Below are 22,306 nucleotides of genomic sequence, written 5' to 3'. Positions count from 1 at the left end.
GATTATAGAAGTGGGGGGGCAGGCAGGAGTGATTCATTTGATAATCTCCTGCAAGGCCATGTTCTCATGGGCTGATTTACAGAAGCAGGGCACAGGATTAGCTTGTTAGATAATTTTCTGCAAGGTTATGCTTTTTATTTCATAACAGCCAGGATACAAAGGAAAGAATTATATGTAAATCAGAAGGTAATGAGATGCAACCCTTTCTTTCTACCAAATTCCACTTTTGGTGGTCAAGATTATCCTACTGAAGCAACCAAGTAGGAAAACCAGCTTTTACCAGTTGGCTGGGCCTGCACAGAAGAAGCCCCTGGCTGTCCTCACTTCAACTTGCTGATCAGCATAGTAAATTTCCCACCCAGGGGTGGAGTTATCTGCCCCTTTCTTGATCACCCAATGTATGTGCAAGCATGATTTTCTGAACATACTAATCATGCAATTATATAACCAGCTATGCGTGTTCATCCATAAGGAGAAAAACTGATGCATAATCAAAGAAAATGCTAAGTAGTAACTAGGCATTTAAGCAAGAGAGAAACTGCAGCATGGAGAGTTGGGTCTGAGTCACTTTGGACTGGCCTTGGCTCCTTACCTCTGCAGATGTAATAAATGTAGGTTTGCCTAGCTCTCATGTGAAAGTTTTCTTCATGTCATCTCTGCTTATCCACAGAGGCCCTTCTCTGAGGCCTAACAACTATATCTTTGACTATATAGGAAAAAAGAATAACTGAGAAGTATTTAAAATGACTAAATTCATTTACATAAGCCAAAACATTAGAAGTACAGACTAGATCTCCTATTCGTTCAATCCCCAAATGTAATGTGTTCACACACACCAATTCAAGTAAACCTCATACACCGAATATGTCAATCTATGTAAAAGATACTCCAGGAACTTATTATTTCAATTTAAAAATCCACAAAAAACCATTCATAAAGACTATTTCATTTATTTAAAAAACTGACTGAAAAGGAAGGAAATATAGTTTCTGAACTGATAAGGCCATAATTATTCAATTAATTATCAGTGATTAGTAGTAACTCATAAAGTTTAGTTTCAACAAATAAATAGGTTACTAGTTAAAACTTCTTTACTTTCTGACTTGGGGTATTTGTGGGAAGGGCCAGTTATCTATCTTCTTCATGCTTAGCAGTATTGTATACCACTATAGCTATTTACATTAAACTTCACAGATAAAACCCAAACAGATTAAAAAACAAACAAAACATTGGTATAGTCTCTTGTAATAATATTAGCCACCTTTTATACAATGGCCCCTATGTGTTAGACATATGTAATCTCAGTTTATTCTACAGACAAGAAAAATGGAATTTAGAGAAATGTAGTGATTTCTGAAGGATGCACAGGTATTACATGAAGAAACTGGGATTGGAGATGTACTTACTGGGTGCAATGGATGTCTCACGATGATGGGAGAGAGTGTTGCTGTGGGGGGAGTGGGGGGTGGGGGCGGTGGGGTTGATTGGGACCTTGTATTTTTTTAATGTAATTTGTAAAAATAAATAATTTTAATAAAAAAATAAAAATAAAAAATAAAAAATAAATCAGGCTTTGTGATTTCAAAGACTCCTGCTTTTAACCACTCATTATGCTTAAAATGTTGCTTACCAAAAAAAACCAAGAGTCAGTCACCAACTGCTTCCACCTCATCAAAACAGATTATTCAAAATTTGACCTGTTCAACATTTATTTAGCACTTAGCATACATCTCACACCCTGCAAGGTTCTGGAGATCTGGCCTCTGTCATTGGGAGGCTCACAGTCTATCTGGAAAGATAGGCAATAGAAATGCTTTGCTTTGTTTATTGAAGGAAGTAGAAAAAGATGGCAACAAAATAACTTTAATGCATTTTAACAAATAATTTTCAAATCTATTATAATTGGGAGGCTTTATTGTCAGATGTAATGACTGAAATGAGTTTATGAAGTCTTTTGCTCTATACACAGGTTCATGTAGGAATTGTGGATGCAAATATTAAAATAAATGAAGCTAAGAGTTTCAAATGAATTTAGCATAGTGGAGAACCAAGAAAAGAAGAGAATATAAATTTAGGTTACCATGTTTATTATTAAAGCTTTAATAGCTTTAATTTAGATATTTCCCTAAGCATTTATTTAATCTGAATTCCTCAATCACATTTGTGATAATGATAAAGTAAGTCATATGTTGCTTCCTCAAGGGAGTCATTCTGGATTCCCAGCATGAATAAAGCAACTTTATTTGCACAGCAGGATGTCCCAGAAAACTTTAAAAATCACTGAGGAGAGGTAGGCCTTTTTAACTATGTAAAGTCTCCACCACCAATTAACATTTCCACCCTGAAAGGATCACAAACTAAGAAAGTCTCCTTTAACAAATTCTTTGGTCTTATTTCTCTGACTTCTTGGGGATTTGTAACTAATTTAAAGTTTTAGGATATATTCCTGAATATTCTATAGCAGCCTTCAAATTCTGACTGTGACGTTTATTCATAAAAGAAACTTTCTAATAAGCTTCAATGAGCTTTGTATTACTACAGTGATATGTGTAAATCCACACTTTCCTGAGTTTAGGATGCTAGCTGAAAGTGGAAAGCCGGCTGTTAAATGTCATGCCCTGGATCCCTGCGTGTGATATGGAAACCAGGGTCAGCATGTTCTGGAAAAGTACTGAGAGCTGCCACAAAATTGTAGCCTCAAAGAAAATCAAAGTTTGGGTACCTTAACTTCTGGCCAGTTTGCAATAAAATGGTGTCATATTTTCTTTGTTAAAAAGGCCACAGATGCTGTATCCTGGCCTCAGAACTTACTACAACTCAATTTCAGTCAATTATGTGTAATTGGTTGCTTTCATCTGTGGAGCTGATTCCACCTGAGGAAAACACCTCCATTTCCTGGATACTGGATTTGGGGATCCAGCTTCACTTTGTAGGGGGCCCAGTGTGCCCTCTCAGGGCTCACCCCAACCCTCCATGGTGCTCTCCAGCTCCTCACGGGACCAGGCCTGGAACCTGGAGCCTCCCGCTCCCAAGGCGCCTTCCTCCTCACCCACGGGGCCCACGAGCAGGGGGGAGAAGGTGAAGGTCATGAGGGGGCCTCCACCCGGAGCCACCAGAGGGCGCAGCAGAACCCAAAGACGCACACTGAGCTCTCCAGGCCCCGAGGGGGCGCTGCAGGGCGAGGCCAAGCAGAGACCCTCTGGAAGAGCTGAGCAGCTCTGAGGGGCTACACGACCACCTGGGCCACGAGGACCGGCCTCTGTGCAGGACCAGGAGCCCAGGACCGTGTCCTCTGCAGCCAGGAAAGTGGCTGCAGTGCTGCCAGTGGCTGGTGTGTTCCAAGACACGACCACCCCAGGGAGCAGAGGCTTTGGGGACCAGCCCAGGTGCTCCCAGTCACCTGCTGGCAGCCAGGGCTCTCCCGCTGCAGAGCAGAGGCTCCTCCCTCAGCTGCCCTGTGCTCCAGGGCAGCTGCTTTCCCTGAACCCTTATCTTCCCACAGGCTCCCCCCCACCTGTAGCCCTCCCCTCCAGGTGCCCCTGAGTCTCTGACCCACCTCTGACTTTTGGAGACATGTACCTCCTAGGAAGGGCCCCACCCCTGCTCTGTCATCCTTGCCTGCTTGTGCTGGACCCCACAGTTCCTGTCCCCCCTTCACTGTGACTTATCACCCTCATGATGTCCTACATACCTTATCTTGTTTCATCATGGAGGAAAATTTAAGCCTTTGCAGAAAAACATGGTTGTTCCTGAAGATAATTTCTAAAGAACAGATACAGAGAAGAGTTACACTCACAAGACAATCATTCATGTCATTACCAAACTACCAATTTAATGCAAACCTAAAGCTGATTCCATGAGCGTCCATCCAAAGTACCACTTTATTCTTAGACTTGTACATAGAACAGTCTCAAATAATGACAAAAGGACTCTGCTTTCCACCATTCTTTCTTCTGTTTGATCAACCATAAATCAAAGCAAAAATACAGCTCCATAAAAATGACAACACTGACTTTTTTTTGGAAATCTTAGTTCTCAGGAAGTGCCAAAAAGTTTTGTGTATTTCATTGCATATATTTGTTAGTTCAATACAAATATATAATCTCCCAGACTACACTCAAATGTCCATCTTTCAAAAAGGACCTGGTTTTCTGGATTATTTAGACAATTCACTGCCTTCTTCAGGTAGGGAGTAGAAAAGAGATGACTCCCTTCTGTGCTCCAGGAAAGTCGCCTTCCAGTGGTTTATAAAGGATGGCTATCACAGCCAGCAAAATAGATTCAGTCTGCAACTACAACCTTGTGCACACACCCGTACATACACACACACACACAGGAACACACAGTTAACACTCTCATCAACACTTGACAAAGCAGAAAGCCTAAATACATTCAAAACCGGACATTGTAAATCCTCACAGGGCCCACTGGATGGAATGGAGGAGAGTGGGGGCCATGATGTGGACCATTGTCTATGAGGTGCAGAGGTGCCCAAAGATGTACTTACCAAATCCAATGGATGTGTCATGATGATGGGAACGAGTGTTGTTGGGGGGGGAGGGGGGGGGTGGGGGGGTGGGGATGAATGGGACCTCACATATATATTTTTAATGTAATATTATTACAAAGTCAATAAAAAAAGCATCCAAAAAAATTGAATTCTTAAGGAAAAATGACTTGAATCTAATTTTTAAAAACTTAAGCCTTCAAAATTGAATCTACTCCATAAGATCATGTTTCCATTTAAAAAGTAGAAACTCAAACAGAAATGAAACAGAATAATGTGGTGTTTTAGTTTGACATGGAGCTCCCAATGCAAAGTACCAGAAAGGGGTTGGCTTTTACAACCCATTTATTAGGCCAAAATCTGACAGTTCTGTGGTTGTGAAATAGCCAAATCGAGGCACCATCAGAGATGCTTTCTCACCAAATTCAGCTCCTGGTGACCCCAGCGCCCTGCCACGTGGAGGGACAAGCAGCAGCAGATCTCTGCCTGGTCCCTGCATTTGCTCAAGGCTCACCGTTTCCCAGTGCTTGGCTGTGGGTGATCAGGCATGTGGCTCATCTCTTCAGCCTTGAGCTGCTCCATGAGCCCAGCCTCTTGGGGGCTTCAGGCTTCAGCTTCAGCTGCTAGTGATCCTTGAGGCCTCTCATACGGCAGGGTCAAAATGGTGATTTCCTTTCTCTAAGTCTCCTCCCTGTGTCTCCATTTATGTAAGGCCCAGGAAGAGGGAGGAAACCAGGCCTGGGTCATGCCTCACTGATGGAGTCCCATCAAAATGAACTGATCACTCAAGTGATTTATTCAGGGTGAGAACAAAATCAAAGGCAATCAAAAGGTCTCACCACCATAGGAATGAATTAAAAAACATAAAATTTGGGGAGGAGTCACCAAGTTCAAACTCTCACACCTGGACATCACTCTCCTACTAAATAGGTTTACAAAAAAACTAGAGAAAGCATATGTAGGGTAAATAAGCCAATAGAAGGAAAAATTCTACATTTACGAGGTTGCTCAGCACACTATTATTTCTAAAGAATAGCTCTTGGAAACAATGCAGTGTCCAGGACCAGAAGTCTCTCTGTTTGACAGGTGAACTTCCACATAACCCCTTGTTTTAAGTGGCATTTTACTGCACACAGGTGTGAATGGTCCTTAGTCCAGGGCATCACTGAATCCACACCTCTGGAAAGTAAACCCCAGTCTTCTGCAGTGGGCAGGAGCTACGGGCTGCTGATCATTCTGTCCAGACTCCCCCTCTCCTGACCTACCTTTCTCCCCACCTGTTCCACCACAGGGTCCCTGATGTCTGCAGTGTCAAGTCCTGCAGGGATCAGAGCATAAATGAGCAGGCCTGTCCTTCTGCCACTGCTTCTCAGGTTAGGGTTCTCTACTTTTGCCAACAAGTTACTAGTCCTAAGTCCACACTTTACTTTCAATATTTTATTATTCTGTTTTCCTTGTCTCCCTGTTGATCCTTGTGGTTCAGTCCTTTAAATTAATTACTTTATCATCATTTAAGTTATGTGAGAAACAGAGGTGTCAATGTTCATTTCTCAGTGATTATTGGGAAGTGTTTCATAAAATTCTTACATTAATGTTCATACCCTGTTGAATCTAATGTTCTAGAACCCTTTAGAGGATAATATTGTGTGTATGTGTTGTGTATTGAAGAAAGAACACTGGACTCAGATTCCTAGTGGAGTCTAAATTTTATGCTTATAAAATATTTTGTATCCCATATATAATTTTCCTTATTCTTTTGTCCTTGTATTTAAATTTAGTTAAGGAAGAAATGTGGCTAAGGCAACTAAGCTCCTGTCTACCACATGGGAGATCTGTGATTTGATTTCCAGTGCATCCTAAAGAAGACAGTGATATGATATGATATGGTATGATAGGCAGGAACAGCGACCTGATGCAACAAGATGACACAAGAGACTGAGAAGAAAATCATAATGAGAGACATGACAGGGCAGGGCACGCAGGGGTCTTAAGTGATTACGCTTCTCCCTCCCATATCAGCAGTCCTGGGTTCAGTTCCTGGTGTCTCCTAAAAACAGCATGTGGCAAGTGCAAACAATGAGGGAGTAGGGAGAAATAAAATCTTTAAAAACATAAATAAAAATTAAATTTGCTTAACTTTTAAGATCTTTCTTTTGCAAGTAACATTAAATTTTTGTCAAATCAAGTGTACTTTCAAGGAATGAATAGAACCAGCCTTATCTAAACTTAAAAAATGATTTTTCCACATACAATAGAAGTATATCTTCTTTTTGTCAAACATGGTTGTGCCCCACCTGCACACTAGAAGTAAATCTTCAAAACTAAGGAGAATTTTGAAATGTAGATTTTTTTTTTACCTTTTGACAGAGGATTATAAAGTTGAATCTAAAATCATTTGTTTTTATCTGACATTTCCTTCTTATAGTACATATACATATCCTCACCTATGTACATTTATGTCTATAATGCAAAACATAGATCCAACAGATATTAAGTGCCAAATGTATTCATATAGTTTTTTATTCCATGCAAAGGTGAATGACAGAAACTCATCATAAACTAACTGTAACCAAAAAGGTAATTAAATTTTTTGAATACCTGGGATTTCTAAGACTTAGTTCAGCTCAAAGTACAACTGGATAGAATAGGGATGTCAAATGATATTTTTAGGGTTCTATCATTTCCTCATTCTTTCTCCTTACATATATGTATACATGTATATATGAATTTCTGTGTATGCATATAAGTATATATGGTTATAGTTTATCATATAAATTTGATCATGCTTTTAACAGTATTTCTTTTTTTTAAAGATTTATTTCTCTCCCCTTCCCCCATCCCAGTTGTCTGTTCTCTGTGTCTATTTGCTGCATCGTCTTCTTTATCTGCTTTTTGTCAGCAGCATGGGAATCTGTGTTTCTTTTTTTGTGTCATCTTGTTGCGTCAGCTCTCCGTGTGTGTGGCACCATTCCTGGGCAGGCTACACTTTCTTTCACCCTGGATGGCTCTCCTTATGGGGTGCACTCCTTCTCCATGGGGCTCCCCATTGCAGGGGACACCCCTGCATGGCAGGGCACTCCTTGTGCGCATCAGCACTGTGCATGGGCCAGTTCCACATGGGTCAAGGAGGCCCGGGGTTTGAACTGTGGGCCTCCCATGTGGTAGACGGACACCCTAACCACTGGGCCAAGTCCGCTGCCCAACAGCATCTTAAAAAAGCATCTAACAAGTGCTTTTTAAAATCATAGTTTTTAAATCATAGTTTATCACAGTTCCCTCAGGAGGCTAATTCACAGAATGAAAGAATGGAATACCTTTTATTTTTCTTTCAGAACTTCCTTCTGTTAGTGTAGATTAGAGCCATGAAAGGAAAACACTGTTCATTTTATATTCAAAGGACGTTCACTGCTTCTGTCTGATAGACTTCTCCTCCGGGCACTTGTGACATGTCGGCTGCTCAGCCTCTACAAGGCCAGGCAGGTTTGGGATCTCCCAACTTTCTGCCCACAGTGGGAGGCAGAGAATGCCTCACCTAAATGGGGTTGAAAGTGCCAGGCACCTGCTTCCTGGACTCCTCCCAGTGAGGGGCATTCACGACCAGATGCAGCCACGGAAGCAGAATCGATGAGTCAGACAGCTGGGGACCTGGACCCTTCATTCAGACTGGATCCCCAGGGCAGCTGTGGTGGTGGGTGGGCATGGTGTCTGTCTCCAGAGAGGGTGTGTTGTGCACAACTAGAGTCTTGTGCTTAGTGGGGTGGGGTGGGGGTACTCACTAGAGGAGTTGCTCTATGGGCTGTGGCATGACTCCTCTCTGAATTTATCTTCTGGTCTTAGCTGGAAACAGAGTCGGGGAGAAGGGGTGGAAAGAAGGGAGTGTGTGACCTTCCTGACCTGGGGGGCAGAGGTGCATCATCAGTCTGGCAGCTCATGGGCAGTGCACACTCCATGCTGCTTCTGTGACAAGGGGCCAGTCAAGCAACCCTGGGTATGGCAATGCTCCCAGTGTCCACCTCCTTCTGCCTTTGTCCCCCACCACTTTCTATAAGCAGGAATCCCCTTAAAACATATGTAACATTGTGTCAGTTATTGGTGAAAACCCTCTATGCTCCCCGTGGTTTTTCCTCCCACAAAATTCTGATTTGTGGTTTATTTGCTCAGAGAAGCTAGTGCTCGATGGGAAGCTGGACAGAATGGGTCTACATTGTTGGGGTCCTACTGACCCTCACCTCTTGAGTAATGCTGTGCCTTTCTGGACCCTCAGGTCAGCACAAAAAGCAGAAGGGAAGTAGGGGTGGCCCAGGAGAGTAGGAGAGGAGGGATAATATTGGCAAGGCCACCTGCACATTCCCAAGGTCTTGACTATCCTCAGAGCCTGAAATGAGACCAGGGGAGGTGGAAAATGATGGGTGGTTGTGGACTTATCATGATTCCATAAATTTATAAATAAGCCCTCATAAAAAAACACAGTCCAGGTGAGAGCGGAAGCACTGTTGTGTATAGCCCCCTTGCCCAATATCTCAAAGGTTCAATAGAGGGGAGAAATGAATCAGGACGTACTGCCTGCCTCCAGCTAAGTGCCCATAAACACCTGCTCCCAAAATGGCCTTGAGGAGAAGGCTGGAGCCCCATGGTCCTGCCTCTTCCTCAGCCACTGCAGGACCTCACTGTCCATGAGGGAAGGCAGGAAGCAGAGGGATGGCACAGGGAGGTGGGGAGGGGGCAGTCACTGTGACAGGAGCTGCATGGGTCACAGCAAGGGCACCCCAAGGGAAGAGCAGCAGCAGGTGGGTGCTGTCGGGCAGAGGCTCTCCTGGAGGGTGAAGCCTCAGTGTCCCCTCACCAGGGAGAGGACCCCTGGGGCAGCTTCCTGGTGACTGGGGGCCCAGCAGCCCACAGCCCCTGCTCTCTCCAAGCCTGGGTCAGCCCCTCTTTCCACCTGGAGGGCTGGGGGAGGTGGGAGCACAGGCTCCTTGGAGGACAGGACCTGATAGCAGTTTGGGGAGGAATATGCCTGACTCTGGGGAAGGGGACAGCGTTTGGTGTGGGGGGTCACCAGCACCCCTCACCCTCACCTCTGCATCCTAGAGCAGCTGTCAGCCCCTCCTGTTCAGTTCTGCACCAGGCCAGGTGCACAGACACCCAGCCATGGGTCCCAGGGTCCTGAGGTGAGGGACAGGCCATGGGGTGGTTTGCTTGAGGGGAAGGAGGGAGGAGAGGGTAGAAGCCTAAGTGGGCTTTGCAAGGGCTAACAGGGAATCCCGTCACCAGGGCAGGACCCCAGGGATGCAGTGTCCACTTCCTGCTTGGAGCTGGAGAAGAAGGGGACCTCTGAATTTTATTTTTTGTTGTGATGCATATTATTGTCCTTTAGAGGCAGCCCCCTGTGCTGCCTGTTTGGTGAGAGAGCCCTGTTGCATCTTCCCCTCCTCCACTTCCTTGGACCACTGTAGAGGACAGGGTGGGAGAGGGAATTTCTGGGCAGGGAAAGAACTGAGACCCTAAAGCCTCTGTAAGCATCAGGCCCCAGAGGGGAGGAATTTTGTCAATGACACCCAGCCTCCCTGTGTTCACCCTATGGAAGTCAAGCATTCTCCCAAATAAGGACCTACCAGGGGAAGCCAAATGAGTTCCCCAGTCACATAAGCTGCCTCTCAGGTGGCCTTCACTGCCCACCACCGGCATCGGGAGCCCCCTGAGCCTTCTCGCTGCTCACTGTGATGCTTCCCCATGCTCCTGCCTACCTTGGGGTCCCTTCCCAAACTAGAGCTCAAGCTTTGAATAAACAGACTCTGCTCTCTTTTGAACTCTCTTTATTTCTCCAGAATGAACTCCACTCTCCTACAAAGAGGAAAAGATGGAGAAGGCAGGAGAGGGGTGCAGGACCCCAGGAGACACAGGTCAGTCCAGTCTCTGCAGCACCATAGGTGGGGTGAGTGGCCCCCTGGCAGCGAGGATCTGCAGGCCGTTCCTCTGGACCCCCAGAAGGTTCCCTTCACCTTTGGAAGCTGAAGCCCCTGGATCTTAGGAGCCGATGCTTGGAAGGCCTTGTGGATGAGGATCTCCTTCACAAGTGGACCCACTGAGACCTGCCCAGCACTGCAGACCTCCATCCTCCACTGCCCTAAGCCCTCCAGCACACGTGGTACTCGAGCCCAGCAGCTGAAACTGTTGTTCAGGTCCAACTACAGCTGCTGTGTCCAGCACCTGCTCATCTCCCCCACTGGCCTTTCAGGCTCCATGTGGCACATGATCTTGTTCCTCCACACAAAGTCTAGGGAGAGCAGCCTGGACTTTTCCCATGGCTTCCATTTTGGTCCCTGCCTCTGCTTCTCACCACCAGAGGTGGGCGCATCTCCATGTGCTTTTCGCTTTCAGGTTCACAACAGATTTCTTATTTCGCTGCCATCTCCCAGACTCACTCGCCAGGACCAGGAACCAAAGACAGCTCAGGCACAGCTGGCTGCAGCCCCTCAGGCTCTCTGGACTGGGCCCCACAGATGCTCAATGGAGAGGCCAAGAACCAGGAACACTGCAGCATGGCCTCGTGGCCTCACCACCCCACAGCTGCAGCATGGATGTAGTCCAAAAACAAAGCATCTTCCCAAGCTAAGTCAAAGAGAGCTCTGTCCACATAGGGCAGTTCCCACAGCAAGGCACCTAGGAAAATTTTCCCTGCATTGGGTCCCCAGCCTCTTGTTCTAGCAATAGCCAGGCTAGAACACACCAAAAGGGAGCCTGTTCAAGGTTAAATGAAGATATAAGTAGGTCAGGTTTGCCAGGAGATCATTGAACCTCAGCAAATACTGAGGGGAGAAACCAAGGTCCACTCAGTAGACTTACCATGGAGGATGGAGACCAGGAGCCCCATGGAGCCCACAGAGGAGATACAGGAGACAATCACCAGCATCCATGAGTGGGACCGCAACAGCCAAAACATGCTGCTGTGGTGTGTGTCACACGGGGCTGGGGGATGTACACAGGGCAGGATGGGGGTGTACAGAGGCCATGGTGGGCTCACAGTGGGGGTCCACTGAGGAGGATCCCTCTATGCACCTCTATGGCATGCAGAACATTACCAGTAGCTAAGGAGCTTCTGCTTTATTGGGCTCCCAGGAGATGTGGGGTCAAGGGGTAGCCCCTGGGCCTCACCACCAGCCTGGGAGAAGGACAGGAGAAGGGAGCAGGCCCAGTACACAACCAGTGCAGCCTCTGGGGTTCTGCCTGGGGTGTGGGCAGTGGTCACCTGGGCAGCGAGGGTCTGCCCACCTTCCCTGGTCTCCCAGTGGGTGCCTGGGAGTGCTTTAAACCTGAAGCAGCTTTATTAGTCTGGCCACAATGTCTCTAAAGGCTCCAGAGCTCCCAGACACCCTTTTGACCTGCACCCTGTGGAGCCCCTGCCATGGCAGCCTGCACACCTCCATCCTCCACTGGAGGAGATCCTCCTGGCCTGGTGTGCCACACATGCACAGCAGCCCATGGCATCCCTTCAGGGCCCACTCACAGCCAAGTACATCAAGCACCCAGCAGATCTCCCCCATTATTTCGTGTGGCTCCAGGGAGCTCGTGACCTTCATCCTCCACTCTGGGTCCCATGACCAGGGCAGGACCCCCTGAAGGTCCACCTGGTTGTTCCTCCCCTGGTGCTGCTCCTTGCAGGCACACCCTAGGCACAGGCGATGCTTCAGGAAAGTCCAGAATTGCCTCCAGGTGCTCGGCTGGCCCTGGCTGTCGGTGGGAGGGGAGGTGGGCCTCCCCATGCAGGGAAAGTTCTGCTGCTCACCCCGACTTGGGGTGTTCCCCCAGGAATGGCTTCACCCATGCCAACAGTGGGCAGAAGTGCTTCCTTGAGGTCCTCCATCCCCGCCGCAGATAATGTGGGAGGAGGCAGTGACCACAGGGCCAAGCAGGGGACCCTCCTCATGATGCTCCTTGGGGCAGGGCCTGGTGGCCTGGCTAGGCTTCACCCAGGCCATCTGGGGCTGCTGGTGCACATGAGGCAGGGCCAGGGGCCCTGTGGGTGAAGCCAATGTCTTGGAGGCTCCTGTCTCTGGCATGTGCTGGCTCTCCCAGCCCTCGTCCATGAAGGCCTGGCTAAGGCTGGTCCTCTGCAGGACAGGAGAGCTGCAGGGTGGACTGGGACAGAGGGCAGGCTCTGGTAGGAGGGTAGAGAGGTGGGCTTCTCCTACTCCTGGCCTGGCAGGGGGCTGGGTCTGCAGGGCACTGGTGGAGGTCCCCTGCTCCCATCTGCTGTGACCCAGCAAGAGATAGATGGCCATAATTTCATCATGTTTGCCATCTCTCAAGGACGCTTGTATCTCCTCCTCTTTGTAGCCCATGGTAATCATAGCTGCTATCCGGTGGGGGTCCTGGCAAGCTGGGAGGGGTCCCATATACAGCTTCAATTCTGTATGCTCATAGCCTGTATTGACCCATGGGTCAGTCATTATGTCTGGGAGGCTTGACCTCTTACAGGGATCCACTGTCAGGCACTTTTTGAGAAGATTCCTACAGTCTGCAGACAGGTGGTCTGGGATGCAGAGCTCCCCTCTGAACACCTGCTCCTGCAGATGCTTGAAGCTCTGTGCAACAAAAGGGACCTTCCCACTGATCATGGTGTACAGAATCACCCCCAGCCTCCAGACGTCCACGGATGCCCCATCAAACATGTGCCCCTTAAGTATTTCGGGGGCAGTATAACAGGGAGTGCCGCACAGGGTTTTCAGCTTTTGGTTGATGTCAAATGTGTTACTCAAGCCGAAATCAGCAACTTTCACATTCCCAGCAGCATTCAAAAGGAGGTTGTCTGCTTTCAAGTCTCTGTGCGAAATAAACTTCTGGTGACAGTACTGGACAGCAGATATGACTTGGTGAAATTTTGCTCAGTCTTCCTCTTCTAATAGAGGGCCATGGGCCACCAAGTAGTGAAAGAGATCACCTCCATGGGTGTACTGCATGATGAGGTAGAGCTCCTTGGTGTTGTCAATGATTTCAAAGAGCCGGGTGGTGTTGGGATGGCTCAAGTTCTTCATTACACTCACCTCTCTGGAGCGCATGCAGAGGCTGCTGGGGTCGTCATTCTTGCGTATGATTTTCATGGCTACCTCATGGCCAGTGAGGACGTGCCATGCTAATTTGATGACAGAAAAGGCACCCTTGCCTATTGTTCTCAGGAACCGGTAGTTCTTGAGGTGGGTTTCCTCCTTAGCCCTCAAGGCTGCAAGAGGTCACAGCATGCTGGAGTTTATGCTGGGCTGGAGACCCGGTGACTCTAGGCAGACTTTCCAATGGGAAAAACTGAATAAGTGATCTAATAAAAAAAAAATCAAATGCTAGAAAAAAATGAAAATAAAAAAATAAAGAACAGGAGTAAAAGAAAAAGGAAAAGATAACAAAACAAACAGGAAAAATTAAAAAGCAAAATAATTTTTTAAAAGGAAAGAATAAAGAAAACAAAATCTGGAAAAAAGAATTAAGACAAAAAGAAAAAATAAGAAACAAAATAAATGAATCCACAAATGAGAAATAAGCCAATGAAGAGCAGTTCTTGTCCACAGGTCATCAAAAACAGCTTCCTGGGTAAGTGGACCCTGAGCCTCAGCTGTAGGGCCTTATATAGAGGTGGCAGGTCCTGCACAGTGGCTCCTTGTGAGGTCATCCAAGCAATGGGCCAATCCAGGCTGTGGTTATCCTCAGGGGTTTCTCCTCACTTTCTGGTCTCAGAAAACCTCTAAACTTCTCACAAAATTATGGAGGATCCCACAGAACTTTGGGTTTATGTGGGTTCTAGCTCTTCCTAGTTCCTTATCAGAAATTATAACCTAGAATGCCACAGTGGCTTCTACATTTCTAGTTTGAAAACCTTAATGATATCTGGTTTTGAAAGAGCTCAGAATATCTACAAGGGAAATATCCAATTCTTTTTCTATAACTCTACACGATCTGACTCAAAGTGATCCACAGCTCAAGTGATAGCGTGGTTCTCTCTGAAAATGTTCTGTTGCTTAAAGCATAGTAAGGTACATTATGGGCATCTATAATGCTGAGAGAAAGATGGCTTTCATCTTATTTTCATTTTGAAAGAATGAAAGGTTTTACCCAGGTTCTCTGTTGTAGCTATCTCCTTTCCACAAGCCAGAAAACTCACTGGAAGACCTCCTTTTTCCTGTCTTTACAAGTAGGGAATGAAGTTGTGCATGAAGAAAGCAAGTCTTCTACCTTTTCTTCTCCAAGTCAATCTGTGCTCTGTCTCCCGCTTACTCAGCATGGTGGTGGTGTCTGGGAGGTGCACATGGCACTGACACCTCATGGGAGAGAATGGTAATTCCTACATGATTCTTAAAAACTTCTCTGAAATATAATATAGCCATGCCACTTGGCTTTGCAAGTCTTCAATCTTTTTGATACCTCAATTCTTTCATTATTGCTTACTTTCATACTGATTTATGAAGTGAACCATTTTTAGCCCCTTCTCAATTTTTTCTCTGTATATTTTTCAGGTGATTGTTTTGTGGATATAGGGGGCTTAAATTCAACATCCTAACTCAACAATAGTTTGATGTGATAACTTAACTGCAACTGTTTATCAGTCAGGGTTTTCTATTCATGTGTCCAAATTCCATAGGGCAGGCACTGTGTTTTGTCTGTGAAGTACAACGTTGTAGTGGAGCCAAAGAGATACACACATCATGCAAGTCTGCCATTATTCTTTGCCATCCCATTAGCATGTCGCATTCACAACATCCCATGAGCATAAAATTACAATGACTAAGATGGGTGGAAGTTCAGCAAGTCTCTGCTCTAAAAGACCATATTTTTCTTTCAAACTAGAGATACTTCCAAAGCAGAAGGTAGAAAATTGGTCTTCAAAGAAATACAAAACCACCAAGGATTCCTATCAGATCCTTTCTTCCTCCTGTAAGTCAACCTCTTACAGTAAAAATGATGGCAAAAGGGAAGGGAGAAAGTGGACTTGGCCCAATGGATAGGTGTCCGTCTACCACATGGGAGGTCCATGGTTCAAACCCCGGGGTCTCCTTGACCCATGCTGATGCACACAAGAAGTACCCTGTCATGCAGGGGTGTCCCCAGCATAGGGGAGGCCCCATGCACAAGGAGCACACCCCATAAGGAGAGTCACCCATTGTGAAAGTGCAGCCTGCCCAGGAATGGCGCCACGCACACGGAGAGCTCACACAGCAAGATGATACAAGAAAAAAAGAAACAGATTCCTGGTGCCACTAATAAGGACAAGAAGTGGTCACAGAAGAACACACAGAGAATGGACACAGAGAGCAGACAATGGGGGGGGGGTTTGCAGGGAAAAGGGAGAGGAATAAATCTTTTAAAAAAAAAAAGGGAAGGGAAAGATAGGGCAACTAATAGTTCCTTTCCTTCTAGGCCTTCCTGATTAAGCAAAGGGGGAGCGTTGGCCAAATGTGTACATATCAAAATGTAAAACAATTTGTGCTTCCAAAGACTTTGTCAAGAAGGTGAAAAGGACTCGGTGACAAACCCTGCGTGAATCGGCTTCTCCTCACTCGCTGCTCGCTTGGCTTCCTCTGCAACCATGTCTGACAAACCTGATATGGCTGAGATTGAGAAATTCGATAAGTTGAAATTGAAGAAGACAGAAATGCAAGAGAAAAATCCACTGCCTTCTAAAGAAATGATCGAATAGGAGAAGCAAGCAGGCAAATCGTAATGAGGTGGGCACCACCAATATGCACTGACCATTCCACAAGCATTGCCTTCTTATTTTACTTCTTTTAGCTGTTAACTTTGTAAGATGCAAAGAGGTTGGTCAAGTTTAAATGACTGTGCTGCACCTTTTCACATCAAAGAATCAAGAACTACTGACAAGGAAGGCCACGCCTGCCTCTCCCACCTGCCTGTCTGGCTGGCAGGGAAGGAAAAACTTGCATGTTGGTGAAGGATGACAGTGGAATCTAGAGTAAAAGCAAAAGTTGGTCCAAGGTGTCCTACAGGCTGTAAAATGCAGTTTAATCAGAGTGCCATTTTTTTTTTTGTTGAAGTGATTTTAATTATTGGAATGCACAATTTTTTAAATATGCAAAAAAAGTTTTATAACCTAAAAAAAAAAAAAAAAGGTGAAAAGGCAGCCCACTCAATGGCAGAAAATATTTGGAAACCAAATACCCATTAAGGGTTTGATTTCAATGCTTTATAAAAAGACACTACAACTCAAAAATAAAACAGCAAGGAATCCAATTTAAAAATGGACAAAAGACTTAAATGGCCATTACTTGAAAGAGGAAATACAAATGCAAAAAAAGCACATGAAAAAAATGTTCCATATCACTAGCTATTAGGGAAATGCAAATCAAAACTACGAGATACAATCTCATAGCTCATAGAATGGCCATTACTATAAGAGAGAGAAAACAATAAGTGCTGGGTGAGGATGTGGAGAAATAGGAACATGCCTTCACTGTTGGTGGGATTGTAAAATGGTGCAGCCTCTGTGGAAGACAGTTTGGCAGTTCCTCAGGCAGCTAAATATGCAACTGCCATATGATCCAGCAATTCCTCTGCTAAGAATATACCCAGAAGAACTGAAAACTGTGATGCAAACAATTGCCCACCGATGTTCATAGCAGCATGATTTGCAATTGCCAAAAGATGGAAACAACCCAAGTGTCCATCAACCAAAGAATGGATAAACGAAATGTCATATATTCATATGATGGAATATTAAGAAGAAATGAACAACCTCTTGAATGGCCTTAGAAGTGGACTTTCCCTAGACCCTCCAGGAAAAACAGCCCTGCACACCCTGGATTTCTACCTCCCACATGGGAGGTCCTGGGTTCAGTTCCCATGACTCCTAAAAGGAAGATGAGAACAAAATAGACATAGCAAGTGCAAACAAGGGGTGGGGAGAAATAAATAAATAAAAATAAATCTTTAAAAAATAAAATAAAGAGTTGAGGTAGTTTTGTTCAGGTTTCCACTATTCTGGTAAAAACTAAATATATGCACAGTGAAATACAGCTTTGAACCAAGAATTGTGTAATTTTCATGATTCCACATACAAGATAAAGGCTCTTGTATTTGTATTTATAAGTGACACTGCACAATATAAAGAACAACAGTAGAATTCATGGTAATTAAATTTTAAATTTTTCTTTAGTTAGAATGGTATTAAGTAGTAAGTAAAACATACCATGAAAAGTAGAGATATTGTGGATTTGTCCTTTTAGAACAAGTGTCCTGCTATCACTTTTTACTGGGACCTGCTGATTAAGTAGTTGGTCTTCAGGTGAATTTGTGTTTTCCAATATATATAGATATAGAAATAAATATAGATGTAAACTTACCCATTTACATATATACATACAGATATATACATACACAGTATAAATATTCATATATTCCTTAGCTCTGTCTACTGAAAACTGTAAACAGTGACAACCCAAAAGCACTGAGCTCCCTATCACCTAGATCTTGGTATCTAAGTATCAATCTCCACTAAAAGCACACATCCCTTTTTGAAAAATAGCTGGTTCCAGGCTGGGGCAGGGAGAGTACTTCTTGAGCCTTGAAGACTTGGTTTTGTCATAAATTAATGAAGGAATTCTGTCAAGAGGACATAGAAGACAGTTTGAAGTGGATTCTACTGATCAATCTGAAACATTTTGAGTATCAAAATATATAATGATAACCCATTGAATATAATAGGAATATAACAGGAATTCATGAATCCATACCAAAAGAAATAAATGAATGGGTAATTTGAAAGTTTGATGAAGAGAATATTTGCATGGTCTCTGTATTAGTCAAAGGAGTGCTGATGCAAAATAACAGAAATTGATTGATTTTTATAACAGATATGTATTTGGGGTAGGAGCTTACAGTTACCAGGCCATAAAGCGTAAGTTACTTCCCTCACCAAAGTCTTTTTCACATGTTGGAGCAAGACGGCTGCTGAAGTCTGTGAGGGTTCAGGATTCCTGGGTTCCTCTTGGGCTCAGCTCTTCTGTTAGCTCCACAAGGTCAGCTCTAGATGATGAGGCTCTCTAGGCTTGCCTCTCTCCCTGGGGCTCCAGCTTCAGCATCAAACTCCAACATCAAAAGTCCTCAACTCTGTCTTTGCCATGTCTTTTATCTATTGGCACCCTATGAGCACAAGAGGTTTACATGATTATTTAATCAAGGAAATCTATGAATCCAATATAATCTGATATGCCCAGAGGAAAAGATCAGTTTACAAACATAATCCAATATTTCTTTTTGGAATTCATCAATAATATCGAACTGCTACAGTCTTGGGTTGAACTTCCTGCTGCCTCCCTTTCTTTCTTGTAATTCTTCCACCTCTAGGCTCATGTATTAGGTCCCTGTGACACCATTCCATAAATTTTTGAGAGACTATTGCATATACCTCTGCCAAACCCCCTAGGGAGTACATGCTACAAGAGCCTCAAGGTGCAGGTGAGAAGGCAGTTTGATATTATTTATAAATTCCAAAAAGAAATAGAGTATGTTTGTAAACTGGCCTTTTCTACTGGTCATATAACCCTTTGATTATATTATATTAGATTCAGTAGAGATATCTGATTGAATTACATTAAGATTAGGGCTCTGATAGAACCACATAGCCCCCTCGGGCTGATAAAACAGACTTTCACAAGGTAGCAGACACACAGGAGGAGATACACAGAGAATCCGGCAGCCTGGGAAAAGAGATGAGCCTGAGAGTTAGCAGCTGAAGAGAAAGGAGCATCTAAGCCCAGATAGAAATGAGTCAAGGAAGAGAGGCGAGCCCTATGCCAGCCTCCAGCTGTGATCAGAAACTGGGACCATGAGGAGCCTGAAGAGGAAGAGGGAGGCTGAGCCCTCACAGACACCAGCAGCCACCCTGCTCCAAAAGGGAGCAGCAGGCTTTGGTGAGAGAAGTAACATACTCTTTATAGCCTTATGACTGTAAGCCTCTACCCCAAATAAATACCCCATAGAATAGGCAGCAGAGTTCTGGGACTTGGCATCAGCACCCCTTTGGCTGACTTATAAAGATGAGGAAACTGGGAAGACCCAAGAGGCCCAGTCACTTTCCAGGGCCACACAACTGGGAGGAGGAGGAGTGAGGTTTGATGGAGCTCCACCCCCTCAATACTGGGGTCTTGAATTTCCCAGGCCTTCCACTGCCTAGGGATGACTGAGTTGATGTAAGTGTAAGTCTTTCTGGCCATTTAGCAGGAGACACCCCAAGATAACACAGGTGATGCAGGGCAGAGCACTGGAGACCAGGTGGCAGTTGTGACCATCTGGGCACCCTCCCAGCAGTTCTCCCTTCTAGCACGTGTGTGGCCTGGAGGATATTGGGTGGGCAGGCCCTGGCAGGAGCAGGTTCTCAGTGGGATGGGGTCCTGGTGGGCCTCTATGTCCACACCCAGCGCATGGTTGGCAGGGTGGGAAGGGAGTGCTGGGACAGCTTCATCAACAGCTGTCACCTCCTTACTCAAGAGCTGCAGGTCTGTGAAAACAGGATTCTGTTTCTGATCTGGGAAGATGGACATCATGTGATGGGCAGGCAGGGACCAGATGCCTCCAGGCCTGGCTGCTGGGCACTGTCTTAGCAGAGCTCCCCCAGGACATGGGTGAGAGGCTGGACAAGACAGTCATCTACACCAGGTCATCATGCAGGGAGCAGGCACAGTACATTGCCCAAAGGGCCAGTGCAGGCAGAGGTGAGAGTGGCTGCACAGCAGTCTCCACACTCAGGGTCAAAGCCAGTAAAGGCTTTAAATCTTTTTTAAAAGAAGAAAGAATAGGTGATTCAGAAGGCAGAAGAGCTGAAATTAGAGAGACAAAAGAACACAGAGAGAAAAGAATGGAAGGATTTGAGCAAGAGCTCAAAAAATTGAATAGCATAAAATGCAACAACATACATGCCATGGCTGTTCCAGAAGGAGAATATAAGGGAAAAGGAGCAGAAGGAGTATTTGAGGGAATAAGAGCTGAATATTTCCCAACTCTCATGAAAGAAATGAACTTACATGTCAGAAGCACAGGGTACCCCAATAAGAATAGATGTGAATAGACTTACTCCATGACACACACTACTCAGAGTGTCAAATGTCCAAGATTAAGAGAAATTTCTGAGGACAGCAATGGAGAAGAAAACCACATACAAGGTATGCCCAGTAAGTTATATATGCAGAAAACTACACAGCAATGCTAAAAGAAATCAATGAAGACCTAAACAAACAGAAAGACATTTCACGTTCCTGGGTTGGAAGACTGTGATGATGTTAATCCTACCCAACCTGATCTATAGGTTCAATACAATACCAATCAAAATTCCAACAACCTACTTTTACAAAAACAGAAAAGGCAAATACCAAATTCTTTTGGAAGGGAATAGCCAAAAGCACTCTAAAAAAGAAGAGCCACATGGGAGAAATTTCACTGCTTGACACTGAAACTTACTACAAGGCTACAGTCTTCAAAACAGCATGGTAGGGGAAATGGACTTTGGCCCAGTGGTTAGGGCATCCGTCTACCATATGGGAGGTCCGCGGTTCAAACCCCGGGCCTCCTTGCTCCGTGTGGAGCTGGCCCATGCGCAGTGCTGATGCGCGCAAGGAGTGCCGTGCCATGCAAGGAGTGCCGTGCCACGCAAGGGTGTCCCCCGAGTGGGGGAGCCCCACGCGCAAGGAGTGCGCCCGTGAGGAAAGCCGCCCAGCATGAAAAGAAAGTGCAGCCTGCCCAGGAATGGCGCCGCCCACACTTCCCATGCTGCTGACGACAACAGAAGCGGACAAAGAAACAAGACGCAGCAAATAGACACCAAGAACAGACAACCAGGGGAGGGGGGGGAATTAAATAAATAAATAAATCTTAAAAAAAAAAAACAGCATGGTATTGGCATTGATCAGTGGACTAGATCAAGAGTTCAGAAATAAACTCTCACCTCTACAGCCAACTGGTTTTCAACAAACCTACAAAAGACATGCTAATGAGACAAAACAGTCTTTACAACAAATGATGCTGGGAAAACTTGGATATCCATAACCTGAAGAATGAAAGAGGACTCCTATCTCACTCCCTGTACAAGAATCAACTCAAAATGGATCAAAGGCCTAAACATAAAAGCTAGGAACATAAAACTACTAGAAGAAAATGTAGGGCAGCATATTAGAGACCTTGTGGTAGGTGCTTTTTCTTGGACCTTGCACCTGAAGCACACACAACAAAAGAAAAAATAGATAAATGGGACCTCTTCAAAATTACTTTTAAACCTCACAGGACTTTGTGGAGAGGGTGAAAGGGAACTATCTCAGTGGAAGAAAATATTTGTCTCTCAAGCATCTGACAAGGGTTTAATATCCATGATATAACTCAACAATAAAAAGACAATGCAATGAAGAAATGGGAAAAAGCTTGAATAAATATTTGTCCAAAGAGGAAATATAAATGGAAAAAGAAAAAACAAACCACATATGAAAAAATATTCAACAACACTAGCTATTAAGGAAATGAAAATAAAAATTACATATGAGATATCATTTCACACCTACTAGAATGGCCACTATTAAAAAGACAGGAAAACAAGTGGAGAGGATGTGGCGAGTTTGGGACACTTATTTACTCTTGCTGGGAATGTAGAATGGTATAGGTCACTATGGAGGACTGTTTGGCAGTTCCTAAAGTTGAATTTGCCATGTGTCCCAGCAATACCACTACTGGGTATGTACCCAGAACAACTGAAAGCAGATATTTGCACACCAATGTTCACAGCAGCATTATTCACAATTGCCAAAAGTAGGAAACAAC

At 44.9% G+C, this 22,306-nt stretch overlaps 1 protein-coding gene across 3 annotated transcripts in view; it reads right to left on the bottom strand.

Moving 5' to 3' along the window:
- LOC131277072 (leucine-rich repeat and calponin homology domain-containing protein 1-like) overlaps positions 1-22,306 on the bottom strand; it is a 112,420-nt gene that overhangs the window by 72,914 nt on the left and 17,200 nt on the right. For all 3 annotated transcript variants that reach the window (XR_011647827.1, XR_011647826.1, XM_058290810.2), the window contains exon 2: positions 3,692-3,762. The gene's annotated coding sequence lies outside the window, so the exon portion shown is untranslated. The remainder of the gene's footprint in view (positions 1-3,691; positions 3,763-22,306) is intronic.

Source organism: Dasypus novemcinctus, chromosome 31 (genome assembly GCF_030445035.2).
Source record: "Dasypus novemcinctus isolate mDasNov1 chromosome 31, mDasNov1.1.hap2, whole genome shotgun sequence".
Lineage (NCBI taxonomy): Eukaryota > Metazoa > Chordata > Mammalia > Cingulata > Dasypodidae > Dasypus > Dasypus novemcinctus.
The sequence above is the reverse complement of the archived record's forward strand: the minus strand, read 5'-3'. Positions and strand labels throughout refer to the sequence as shown.